General features: G+C 37.2%; 1 long non-coding RNA gene across 1 annotated transcript in view; it reads left to right on the top strand.

Moving 5' to 3' along the window:
- LOC135203125 (uncharacterized) overlaps positions 1-13,135 on the top strand; it is an 80,342-nt gene that overhangs the window by 33,880 nt on the left and 33,327 nt on the right. The gene's annotated exons all lie outside the window — the stretch shown is intronic.

Raw genomic sequence — 13,135 nt, 5'->3', positions numbered from 1 at the left:
TAGACATGTTAGATAGTTACGGAAATATGAAGACAATGATAGAGGAATTGTGTAACGTAGATGAATAGGAACTCCTAATTATGCCGTATATTCAATACGGGAATTCAGTGTAATGTAGGCTATAGTATATTGGGAAAGGCCAGGTGTAAGGTGAATTGCATGGAGCGCTAACATGACATTAAAGTGTGTTTCCGAATATTTAATATTTTCTTAGAGTGATGTTAAGTCCACACGAGCTCTCTTAGAAGTTTTATGCTTTTATTTTCCATACGTTTTGTATGTTATTGCGTGTAAGGCAGACACTATTGACTGTCTTTAGGTTATGCGTCTTTCAGTATACCGAATATTTAAAAGTTTTTAGAGCCGTGAATATTGCAAAAAAAAAAAAAAAAACATTATTGGTAATTGTGCACAGACTATTTCAGATATATCATTAATCCATCAACATACAATTTACATCGTTGCCACGGGAACATTTGCGCTCATTTTTTATTATTTGTAGTAGCTGTTAAGGTTGATCAAATCTTGTGAATAAAATATGACACGCTTTATTAAAAAAAATTACTCTTGTGTATTTGACGACGACAATAATCGGTTCACTCTACTCCTTTTGTCATTCGGTAATGCATTTAAACTGCATTGGGTCTGGTCAGGGCATATCAGCACTTGAGTCCTATTAAGATCTATTGGGCAGGTCATGTAGCTTGAAACCGGGTACCAAATTACTTCAGGCAGTCTCCATGTCTTGCCCCATTTTTCCGCTTTCTTAGGGAGTAAACCTACAAGCCACTTTGTTGTTGTTGTTCTTGGTGTTGTAAACTACTTTGTTATTGTTGTTGCTCTTGTTGGGGGGGGGGGTTGTAGGAAAGCCCTATGGAAAAGCCTAAAAAGGTGTGGAAAAGGTGTCTCGCGCTAAGTTAAAAATACGGGAATTTTAGGATAGGATAATTATGATTAATTTATTAGAATGAAAATGTAAAAAAAATAATTTGTGCATGTTAAACGGCTCAGAACAATTATTCCTAATAAAATATAGTGTATTTATTTTAATTTTCGTTGGTGAAACAATGTGCTATTTGACTGTAGATATTAGCATGCACCCCCGAGTAAGCCGGAGGTCGGATCACGCTTTGTTATATTTTACATTCTTTTCGCATATCTATCCAATGTTGTTATAGCTTGCCGCCTCTACATTTTGATTTTACCTTAACGATATTCATCTATTTGTCGATTTTAACAACAACACTGTCCAAAAGACAAATTTCATTCTTTGGGTTGACAAGTCCCCAAGTATTTATGTCTGTCTCACCGAAAGCTGGTTTATTGTCTCTTGACGCCGTGCCCTTGTGGAAACAGCGAAAGTCCTTAAAATAATGATTGACCTTGGAAGGGAACGCATCACCTATGGATGCTGGTGATAAAAGTTCACTCTCTACGTGGTTCGGAAGTCCCGTAAAGCCGTTGGTCACGTTGCTGAATAACCACTGGTTCCATGCAACGTAAAAGCACCATACAAACAAATAATGCAGGGGCCAAGTGTTGAAGGGGGAAAAAAAAAAATTCGCTGTTTCCTTCCCTGATAGCAGAGCTGCAAGATCAGGAAAGAATATAAGCAGAGACTCAAGGCGATACTCAAGTCAAAACTCAACGCCGGAAATATGATAAAAGCCATAAACACATGGGCAGTGCCAGTAATCAGATACAGCGCAGGAATAGTGGAATGGACGAAGGCAGAACTCCGCAGCATAGATCAGAAAACCAGGAAACATATGACAATACACAAAGCACTACACCCAAGAGCAAATACGGACAGACTATACATAATACGAAAGGAAGGAGGGAGAGGACTACTTAAGTAATGAGGACTTGCGTCACATCGAAAACAGAGCACTGGGGCAATATCGAGAAACCAGTGAAGACGAAATGGCTAAAAGAGTGCATGGGAAGAAAGGACTAATAAAAGTAGACGAAGACCCACAAATATACAGAGACAGGAGAATGACAGACAGAACAGAGGACTGGCATAACAAACCAATGCACGGACAATACATGAGACAGACTAAAGAACTAGCCAGCGATGACACATGGCAATGGCTACAGAGAGAGCTAAAGAAGGAAACTGAAGGAATGATAACAGCGGCACAAGATCAGGCCCTAAGAACCGGATATATTCAAAGAACGATAGACGGAAATAACATCTCTCCCATATGTAGGAAGTGCAATACGAAAAATGAAACCATAAACCACATAGCAAGCGAATGCCCGGCACTTGCACAGAACCAGTACAAAAAGAGGCATGATTCAGTAGCAAAAGCCCTCCACTGGAGCCTGTGCAAGAAACATCAGCTACCTTGCAGTAATAAGTGGTACGAGCACCAACCAGAGGGAGTGATAGAAAACGATCAGGCAAAGATCCTCTGGGACTATGGTATCAGAACGGATAGGGTGATACGTGCAAATAGACCAGACGTGACGTTGATTGACAAAGTCAAGAAGAAAGTATCATTGATGTCGCATTACCATGGGACACCAGAGTTGAAGAGAAAGAGAGGGAAAAAATGGATAAGTATCAAGATCTGAAAATAGAAATAAGAAGAATATGGGATATGCCAGTGGAAATCGTACCCATAATCATAGGAGCACTAGGCACGATCCCAAGATCCCTGAAAAGGAATCTAGAAAAACTAGAGGCTGAAGTAGCTCCAGGACTCATGCAGAAGAGTGTGATCCTAGAAACGGCGCACATAGTAAGAAAAGTGATGGACTCCTAAGGAGGCAGCATGCAACCCGGAACCCCACACTTATAAATACCACCCAGTCAAATTGGAGGACTGTGATAGAGCAACAAAAAAAAAAAAAAAAAAAAATAATAATAATAATAAATTTAATAACAGTAAATATTTTATTGCTTGAATAAAGACAAATATAATTTAGTAATGATAATTTGTCAAAGGTGATTCTTTTATAAGGAAAACCTGTAACATATAAGGAAGGAAAATTATTTGCACACATCCTTCAAGAATTTCCCAGTAAGTTACAGGTCGTGAGATAAACTCCTGAGGTTATTTCACATCTGTTTGTTCTTTGGACGCTGTAAAATCCTGAAATACAGCGCCTTGGATTTTATTTTTTTTAGTCATTTTTTAATTAACATTACAGTCGCTATATTTTTAGTCTGAATGAATCTGTTTCCATCGCAATGATCTAGTTCTATGGTAGTGGTATTTTCATCACAATGATATGGTTCTATGGTAGTGGTATTTTCATCCCAATGATATGGTTCTATGGTAGTGGTATTTTCATCCCAATTATCTAGTTCTATGGTAGTGGTATTTTCATCACAATGATATGGTTCTATAGTAGGGTTTTTTTGGTTTTTTCATCCCAATGATATGGTTCTATGGTAGTGGTATTTTCATCCCAATTATCTAGTTCTATGGTAGTGGTATTTTCATCACAATGATATGGTTCTATGGTAGTGGTATTTTCATCCCAATTATCTAGTTCTATGGTAGTGGTCTTTTTATCACAATTATCTAGTTCTATGGTAGTGGTATTTTCATCACAATGATCTGGTTCTATGGTAGTGGTATTTTCATCCTAATTATGTAGTTCTATGGTAGTGGTATTTTCATCACAATGATCTGGCTCTATGGTAGTGGTATTTTCATCCTAGTTATGTAGCTCTATGTTAGTGGTATTTTCATTACAACGAAAATATGCTTTGATTTATAGGCTGAGTCTGTTTCACCTTTACATGAGAGAGAGAGAGAGAGAGAGCGGAGAGAGAGAGAGAGAGAGAGAGAAGGAATGAAAAGGAGGCCCTTAAGGCCAGATCATTGGAGATGCTTTGGCACCCTCGGCTTCACCTGAGAGAGAGAGAGGAGAGAGAGAGAAAGAGGACGAGAGAGAGAGAGAGATGAGAGAGAGATGGGGGGGGTTGGGAGAGGAGTGATGAGAGAGAGAGAGAGGAGAGAGAAGAGAGAGAGAGATGCATGGCACCCAATCCGTCTGGCCCGTTTTGTACGAATTCCAGACATCGTCGTTTTAGAAGTTTAACGAAAAGCTTTTCGGGGTATTAAGAATTCGCTCGTTAACAATTTTGTAGACTGCTATTGCAAGGTAGTATTCTTTTATCTTTTATTGATGTGTATGTGTATATATATTATATATATATATATCTATATATATATATATATTATATATTATTATATATATATATATATATATATATATATATATATATATATATATATTTACGTGAAATTAACAATCATGGGGGAAAATTAAAAAAGGGTTGTTTATATAAGTCTGCATCAAACTGATATATATATATATATATATATATATATATATATATATATATATATATATATATAGTATGTATATATATACATAATATATGTGTGTGTGTGTATGTATATATGTATATCATATATATGTATTATATATATATATTTTTTTTTTTATGTATACCTATATATACACATATATATAAAAGAGTTTGCTAATTTAGTCATTGCAAAATTGGGAGGTCAAAAAAATAAAAAAGCGATTTAAAAATATTTGATATGTAGGTTTTTGGGATACATTATAAAAAGAAAGCTTTTTTTTTTTTTTTTTTTTTTTTTTTTTTTTGATAGCCAGGTCCCTTTGCCTGATCATCTGCTATATTTAGAGGAACGACAGTGTAGCGTTCGCTTCTTTGCTTGAGATAGTTGCTGCTTAGATATTCAGGCGCTATTTGGAGAGAGGTCTAGAAGCATCTATAGGGTTGAGGAAATTCATCATAAGCTCTAGCCCCCCCCCCCCCCCCCCCCCCCCCCCCCCCCCCCCCACCCCCCCCACACCACCACACACACACAGCCTTCAAGGGCGCATGAAATGAACGCATGGATAAACCATATATCATGCACAGCATGCATATCTGCATTTATAATATGTTGAAAATTATGTCACATACTATTGTTACTCAAAAGAGAACCTTCATATGTCTGAAAACGAAAGTTTGCTCTACTTGTTGTATTTATTCAGAACATTTCACATCCTCATAAAATGCTGGTAAATGTTTTATAATATAATTCTGTTTGTTTCTTTTTTTATTCTTTATTTCACTATTTTTTGTTCTCATTCCCAAAGACTGTTACGAAGAGAGAGAGAGAGAGTAGAGAGAGAGAGAGAGAGAGAGAGAGAGAGGTTTTAGTATTTAGACACATAAACATGAAGAAGGTTTAGTGTTGGAGAGAAAAAAAAGGCAATGGTGGGAGAGAAAAATAGATACAATGTAATAGTTGTCAAATAAAGAGAGAGAGAGAGAGAGAGAGAGAGAGAAGGAATGAAAAGGAGGCCCTTAAGGCCAGATCATTGGAGATGCTTTGGCACCCTCGGCTTCACCTGAGAGAGAGAGAGAGAGAGAGAGAGAGAGAGAGAGAGAGAGAGAGAGAGAGAGAGATGCATGGCACCCATCCGTCTGGCCCGTTTTGTACGAATTCCAGACATCGTCGTTTAGAAGTTTAACGAAAGCTTTTCGGGTATTTAAGAATTCTGCTGTTAACAATTTTGTAGACTGCTATTGCAAGGTAGTATCTTTTATATCTTTTATTGATGTGTATGTGTATATATACTATATATATATATTTATATATATTATATATATATATATATATATATATATATATATATATATATATATATATATATATATATATATATATATATATATTTACGTGAAATTAACAATCATGGGGAAAAGGGAAAATTAAAAAGGTGAACTTATATAAGTCTGCATCAAACTGATCATATATATATATAATATAAATATATATATATATATATATGTATGTATATATATACATATATATGTGTGTGTATGTATATATGTATATCATATATATATGTATATATATATATATATGTATACCTATATATACACATATATATAAAAGTTTGCTAATTTAGTCATTGCAAAATTGGAGGTCAAAAAATAAAAAGCGATATTTGATATGTAGGTTTTTGGGATACATTATAAAAGAAAGCTTTTTTTTTTTTTTTTTTGATAGCCAGGTCCCTTTGCCTGATCATCTGCTATATTTAGAGGAACGACAGTGTAGCGTTCGCTTCTTTGCTTGAGATAGTTGCTGCTTAGATATTCAGGCGCTATTTGGAGAGAGGTCTAGAAGCATCTATAGGGTTGAGGAAATTCACTCATAAGCTCTAGCCCCCCCCCCCCCCCCCCCCCCCCCCCCCCCCCCCCACACACACACACAGCCTTCAAGGGCGCATGAAATGAACGCATGGATAAAACCATATATCATGCACAGCATGCATATCTGCATTTATAATATGTTGGAAAATTATGTCCACATCTATTGTTACTCAAAGAGAAAACCTTCATATGTCTGAAAACGAAAGTTTGCTCTACTTGTTGTATTTATTCAGAACATTTCACATCCTCATAAAATGCTGGTAAATGTTTTATAATATAATTCTGTTTGTTTCTTTTTTTATTCTTTATTTAACTATTTTTTGTTCTCATTCCCAAAGACTGTTTACGAAAGAGAGAGAGAGAGAGAGAGAGAGAGAGAGAGAGAGGTTTTAGTAATTTAGACACATAAACATGAAGAAGGTTTAGTGTTAGGAGAAAAAAAGGCAATGGTGGGAGAGAAAAATAGATACCAATGTAATAGTTGTCAAATAAAGAGAGAGAGAGAGAGAGAGACGAGAGGAGAGACGAGAGAGGAGAGAGAGGATGAGAGAGAGAGAGAGAGGAGGTGGGTATTACTTCTGTCCACAAAAATAAACTTAGAAGATCCGAGTTGCTTTCGGGCGTAGAATCTAAATTAAACTACAGTCTGAGACGTCTGGCCTTGGCTCGGCATTGCTGGTCTGGTATTAAATTTCTGAAACCGATAGTTTCCTATTTATCGGAGTGAGAGTAGTCATAGGTTTTACGGTGATTGTTAACAGGTTACGGTGAAAAATGTTTTCCCTCCAATGATTTAAGGATAGTATCATCAAATGGATATTCACTGCTCTATTATTGTTGTTTTTATGTCATTATTCATATTCCGTGTCTGATGAAAATTCAATTTAAAGATGCAAGGGGAAATGGGGGAGGGGGTGTGTGAATAGTTTAAGGAATATCTGAAATTAAATAAGCTTTCAATTTCATATTTTGCTGAATTTAATTGCTGCTACAGTGCCATTCAGCTTAAAGTAATCTTTCTCTATTCTTCCGATGTTGTCTTTTTCTTCTTTTGGAAGGCTGAAGAAAAGAAGTAAATTACAACATCAGAAAAAAGAAAAAAAAAGATTACTTTAAGCTGTGAAGGTATTGTAGCTGCAATTAAATTCAATAAAATATGCTTAAATGAAGAGTTACTACCAATATATTGTTATTATTTTATTATTATCATTAGACAGAATATTTACGAGTTCTAGATTGCCTTGGTATTCAGTCGATATTGGAGTAGTGAGCGTTTGTGATTTTATTGCTTTAATTTTTCCGATTTGCCAGTCTTAGCTTAGATGCGTCGATTACAGGTGTTCATATTTGTGCTATTACATTCCCAGATTCTGTGTATCGCATATAAACACACAGCCAGCTGTAGGCTAAATGTACGACTTAGCCATAGGCTGCATTCTTGGATCTTGGGGTGTCTATAGTAGATTCACATCAACCGTGTGTTTGATGTCGAGGCCAATACCTTACGACGCTCCTGACGGCTGTTGATAAGCCAATCACAGGGCTGGAAACTCTCTCGAGAGAGAGAGTTCGCATAGGAACTTTCTCGAGAGAAACTGAGTTTCCAGCCCCGTGATTGGCTTATCAACAGCCAATCAGGAGCGTCGTAAGGGACGGGCCTAGACGTCAAATGCACTGTTGATGTGAATCTACTATAGTATCTGCTGAATCCGCTGTTGGCTAGATGTCTTGATTATGGGTAACAGGTTCTTTGCAAGACTGACGGATATGTAGACCACAATCGTAGAACCATGTGGAACATAGAATAGTTGGTTGGATCCAGAACTGAGTTAAGAACCCTGACTTGTTGCTACACAATAATTGTTATGCTGTCGTCGTCTTGCTTAATTTAGTTCGTCTCGAACTGGGTCCTTTGCGTTTACGGACATTTTATCGATGATCCTTATGAGTATATTCTTTGTAAAATTACTGTAATTTAGACGAAAGTCAAGCTCTGGGTGCCGTGCATACAGTACTGTTTGTTATAGGGTATAACACCAGTCGTAGTAAAATTCAAATAAAGCACTTTTTTTTCAAGCGCCTTAGCGGCGTGGTTGGTATGGTAGCGTCCCACCTCGGTGGTCGCGGGCTCGATTCTCGGCCATTCCATTGAGGGGTGAGAGATGTGTATTTCTGGTGCTAGAAATTCACTCTCGATATGGTTCGGAAGTCACGTAAAGCCGTTCGTCCCGTTGCTGAATAACCACTGGTTCCATGCAACGTAAAAGCACCATACAAACAAACACAAACAAAACTAACTCATGGTTTAGTAAATAGATTTTGATCAATTTTATGGTGGCTGATGAAATTGAGATACAACATAACGCACTTTAGTCATTGCAAACACGACGGTTATAAGGAATAGCACAGTAATTATTCTGTTGGAGCTGCGTATTTCAAATCCACACATAAACCTAAGTTCTATAGATCAATCAGTCAATCAGTTTAAATTGTAAAAATGAAAAGAATGAAAAGGACATAAGTGAAAAAGCTCTGGGAAGTCGCGAAGAAAAAATGAAAAAAAAAAAAAAAGTCTTATCGTCTACATTGCTGTCATGCCCGTCGCCTGGCTATGGTCAGCGAGGTGTTTAGAGTAGGGTCTAGTGCCAGGTTACTGCCCGTGGGAGAGGGGTAGTGGTGGGGCTCCATCGGTGGGGCATTGGCAGGGCAGGGTTGTAGCTTTTGGCCGGAAAGCGGGGAGGGTAGGGGAGGGTAGCTATTGGCCACACCAGTATAGACCACACTATGTGATAAGAGGGATTTGGGCGTTAAATTTTTCCGGCGGGTAATTGTGTAGGTGGCCAGATATTTACTGTCAATGACAGTTTTTCATTTGTTTTTGTTTTTTCCTGTTTTTGGGTCTTATTTTTTCTGCAGGTTCTTTTGTATTATTGTATGTGCGTATGTGTTTCTTGGTCCATAGGAATTACATTTCATTCGCGCTTCGACTGATGTTTACATAGTTATACACGGCTTGCAGTAGTCATGAACTCGAATAGCTTGTTATTTTTAACATGCTATTCGATGCTGGATTTGAATATATGGAAATAATATATAATATATATATAATATATATATATATATATATAAATTACTATATATAATATATATATATATATATACATACATACATACATACATACTACATATACACACATAAATGTAATATATATGTATATAAAGAAAGGAGCCATAAAAACGCCTAAATGTCGACATTAAATACTATATTTCAGAGACCAAACTGTTCTCTGAAATATAGCAGTTACTTTCGATATTTTGGCCTTTTTATGGACTCATTTTATTGGATAGAATGCTGTTTTGATGTAATATATTTCACAGACACATATATATATATATATATATATATATATATATATATATATGTAGATATATTGTATACATACATACATACATACATACATACATACATACATACATAATATATATAATATATATGTATATATATATATATAAATATATATATATATATATATATATATATATATATATATATAATATAATCAATTGTTTCTTTTACCGAGGGAAAGCTAATAGCCCTGCGCATATCTCGGTTTATTAGAGCGTGGCAGTAAATAAAAAATATAAACAATTTTGTCTCTATTTTCAGTCGACGAATTTTACATAAATTATCCAGTTTTCATAGCATCCAGATTGATAATGTGAATTCTTACCTGATATTTATGAACATAAAACGTAAGTGGGTTTTATTTCACAGATGAAGACCATAATTATTTTAATTGATTCATTTTAGATATGACCGTTCTAAATTGAATTATTTTAGACCATAACTCATATCATTGATTGATATTAATATTCCAATTTCATTAATTTTTATTTCTTTTTCATTTATTTTTTTGATACAAGGAATCGAACAGAAACTATTAGATTCCGTAACGGAAAACGAAACCTTGCCACAGAGTTTAACTTCCTTTGTGTCCTTCGTAAAAAAAAAAAAAGTAAAAAAAAAAAAAAAAAAGAGGAAAATATTTTCCTCGTGCTCCGTTGGCTCGTTATTGGACGATCTAATTAAAAACGAGGTCGGCTTCGTGTTTGGGATGTTCGTATTGCAATGCCCACAATGGCGGAAGTACCCAACTTGCCTGGGTTGCACGGCGCTGCGTTTTTTTGTTGTTTATGCCCTGGCCCGGGTGACTGTGCAACCCAAGGTCTATAGAATACCAGGTATATTTGGGAGAGAGAGAGGGTTGTTGTGGGGGGTTGGGGGGCGGGGGGGAGGGCGGGTGGGGGGAGCGTTTCGGATTATAGGGGTTTCATATCTTGAGGGGGTAAATTCTGTGACGTCAGACCGATCCTACATTCTGTAGCTAGCCATATAGAACGCTCATCTTTTTCAAAATATTTAAAAGAATTAGTTATTTTTACAGAATATGGTTTTGATTATTGATATTTTCATATAGAACATTTGTAATGTTTAAAAAATAACGAAGTATTTTATGTATTGGTACAGATGTTGTAAGCAATAAAATTGAATATTACGCAATGGACAGTTTCAATCTACCGTTTTATCAAAAGATGGTCCACGGAAGAGCTTTTCCCACTGAACATCACAGGACTCTGACGTCATGGTCCCACCTGCGCAAGGAAGCACGCGTTTTGGGGTCGCTGGTGGATTGACCTGGTATTCTGTAATGTAGACCTTGGTCCCGACCGTTATCTCTGTCACTTCTAACTGAATATCATTGAAACTGATCCCCGGTGAGTTTGAGTTTTGCTAAATCTAAAACAACATTGCATGAAGGACAAGCAGTAGCCAGTGGGATATTATGTTAAGTGTGTACGTCTGTAAGTTGAACACCATTAATGGCAGACACCAGGATGCTGGCAGACACCATTGGCACAAGAGCTCCCTTGGACATGTGTGGGTTGTTGGGCATGAGCCCTGTGATAGAGACCTTGACGCTGGTATTTATTGATGGTCACCCATCCAAGCATGGAACAAGTCCGTAAGGATATTGTTAATCAGGATTTAACGTTGATTTGCGAAATACTAGGAACAAGGATAGACGACGTTGTCAGGGGAATCCTGTTTATTTTAATTATAATACTTTTTGTATAATCCGGGAATACACATGTCTATGTTGTGTGACAGATTACTTTTAATTTTTGGTTAACGCCAAAGCAGCCGTATTTATATGGTGGAGAGATATAGCTGATAACTTCACCGACTTAAGTTTGGCTTCCTTGGGAGGCGGATGTGGTCTTGTGTGTGTGTGTGGGGGGGGGGGGGGGGGGCTGTTACCGTCGGTGCACCTCACGCTGTGCACTGTAGGCATTACTTAAGGTTCTTTGCAGTGGCCCTTCGGCCCCTAACTGCAACCCCTTTCATTCCTTATATTGTCTCTCCGTTCATATCCCCTTTCTTCCATTTCACTTTCCACCCTCTCATCACAATTGTTACATAGCGCAACTGCCGGGTTTTCCTCCTGCTACGCCTTTTAAACCTTCTTTACTCGCAATTTCCTCGTCAGCGCTGAATGACATCGTAGGTCCCAGTGCCTGGCCTTTGGCCTAAATTCTCTATATTCTAGTCTTAACAGTTTGGCTGTAAACTTCGTTGTGATCCACTTCGCTCGCACCCGTATTATTGTATTAAATATAGTAATGCTGTATTTAATACGCCTAACCTTCCACTTTTATGTGGTTTTGGACACCCAAAATTATGAAGATAATTTACATTAGGCCAGATGAGGATAACTAACAACTTAAAGTTTGACTGTTAGCTGGTCTATAGTTTGAGTTCCCCCATCCAGCTCGTTTTAATGCAGGAGATTTGTCAAATTTGAGGAAATTCAATGGTCGCATTCACCCATGCTTTGGAATCCCCCCCCCCCCCAACCCCCCCCCCCCCACCCCCCCCCCCCCCCCACGCCCAGTTTGGTCTTCAGCAACTGACTCGCTTATTAAATTATTATAGGAATACTTGAGAAGTTTACAAAATTTCACATGCGGGGTTTTTACGTATTTTGTAAATGAAAATTAGCAACAGGAATGCCTTATCTCCCTCAACACTTCTCCCGTCTCATTCTCAAGTATTAGAGAGAGAGAGAGAGAGAGAGAGAGAGAGAGAGACATTCCTGAGAGGAACAGGAGTTCCTATAACGTGGGAAAACGTCCCTACGAGTAATTTTTGAAGTCGTTAGGCCATTTTTATGACGTTATAAAACTTCCTGTTACTTGGTTGTTTATGTAGTCTTCCTTGATGGATGAGGTTGCTTCTGGGGTATGGGGTTGTCCTCGGAGGATGAGGTTGTTGTCGGGATTGAATTTGCGTAATGAAGTTTTTCTGGAAGGATGGGGTTGTGCTTGAAATGTAAAGTTGTCTTGGAAGGATGCTGATGTATTGGAAGTATGAGGTAGTGAGGTTGTTTGTACTCGAAGCCTAAGGTTATTTTGACATGAAAGTGAGGTTCCAAAATAATAGTTTGCTTCAAGTATATGTCCTCTTCGAAAGGCGAATTGAACTGAATTGTTCCTCGCAAGGGGCTACTCTGTTGATGTTACTTGTTCATGCTCCTTGTTTCTCCTGCAAGTAATATTATTACTTGCAGTTAGTGTTTTCGCGCTAAGTATTATCTGATATGGCTGCTCCCAGCTGCCTTGTGCGGCTTGTTTAATCAGGTTTAGTTTGTTACAGCTATTGCTTTTCTCTAAATTCTTTCAGCGTTTCTCTAATTTGCCTGCCTGATCTTATTATAATGATGATGGTAATCGGTGTCATTTAGACCTTTTTCTTGTTTTGTAGACTTTATTTTTCCGGTGCTCGTTTCCGGATTTTTTTTCTTATATGTATGTATGTATGTATGTATGTATGTATGTATGTATGTATATCTGGCGTGAGCTCTCCACATT

This window comes from Macrobrachium nipponense, chromosome 33, assembly GCF_015104395.2.
Source record: "Macrobrachium nipponense isolate FS-2020 chromosome 33, ASM1510439v2, whole genome shotgun sequence".
In the NCBI taxonomy this organism is placed as follows: domain Eukaryota; kingdom Metazoa; phylum Arthropoda; class Malacostraca; order Decapoda; family Palaemonidae; genus Macrobrachium; species Macrobrachium nipponense.
The sequence above is the reverse complement of the archived record's forward strand: the minus strand, read 5'-3'. Positions and strand labels throughout refer to the sequence as shown.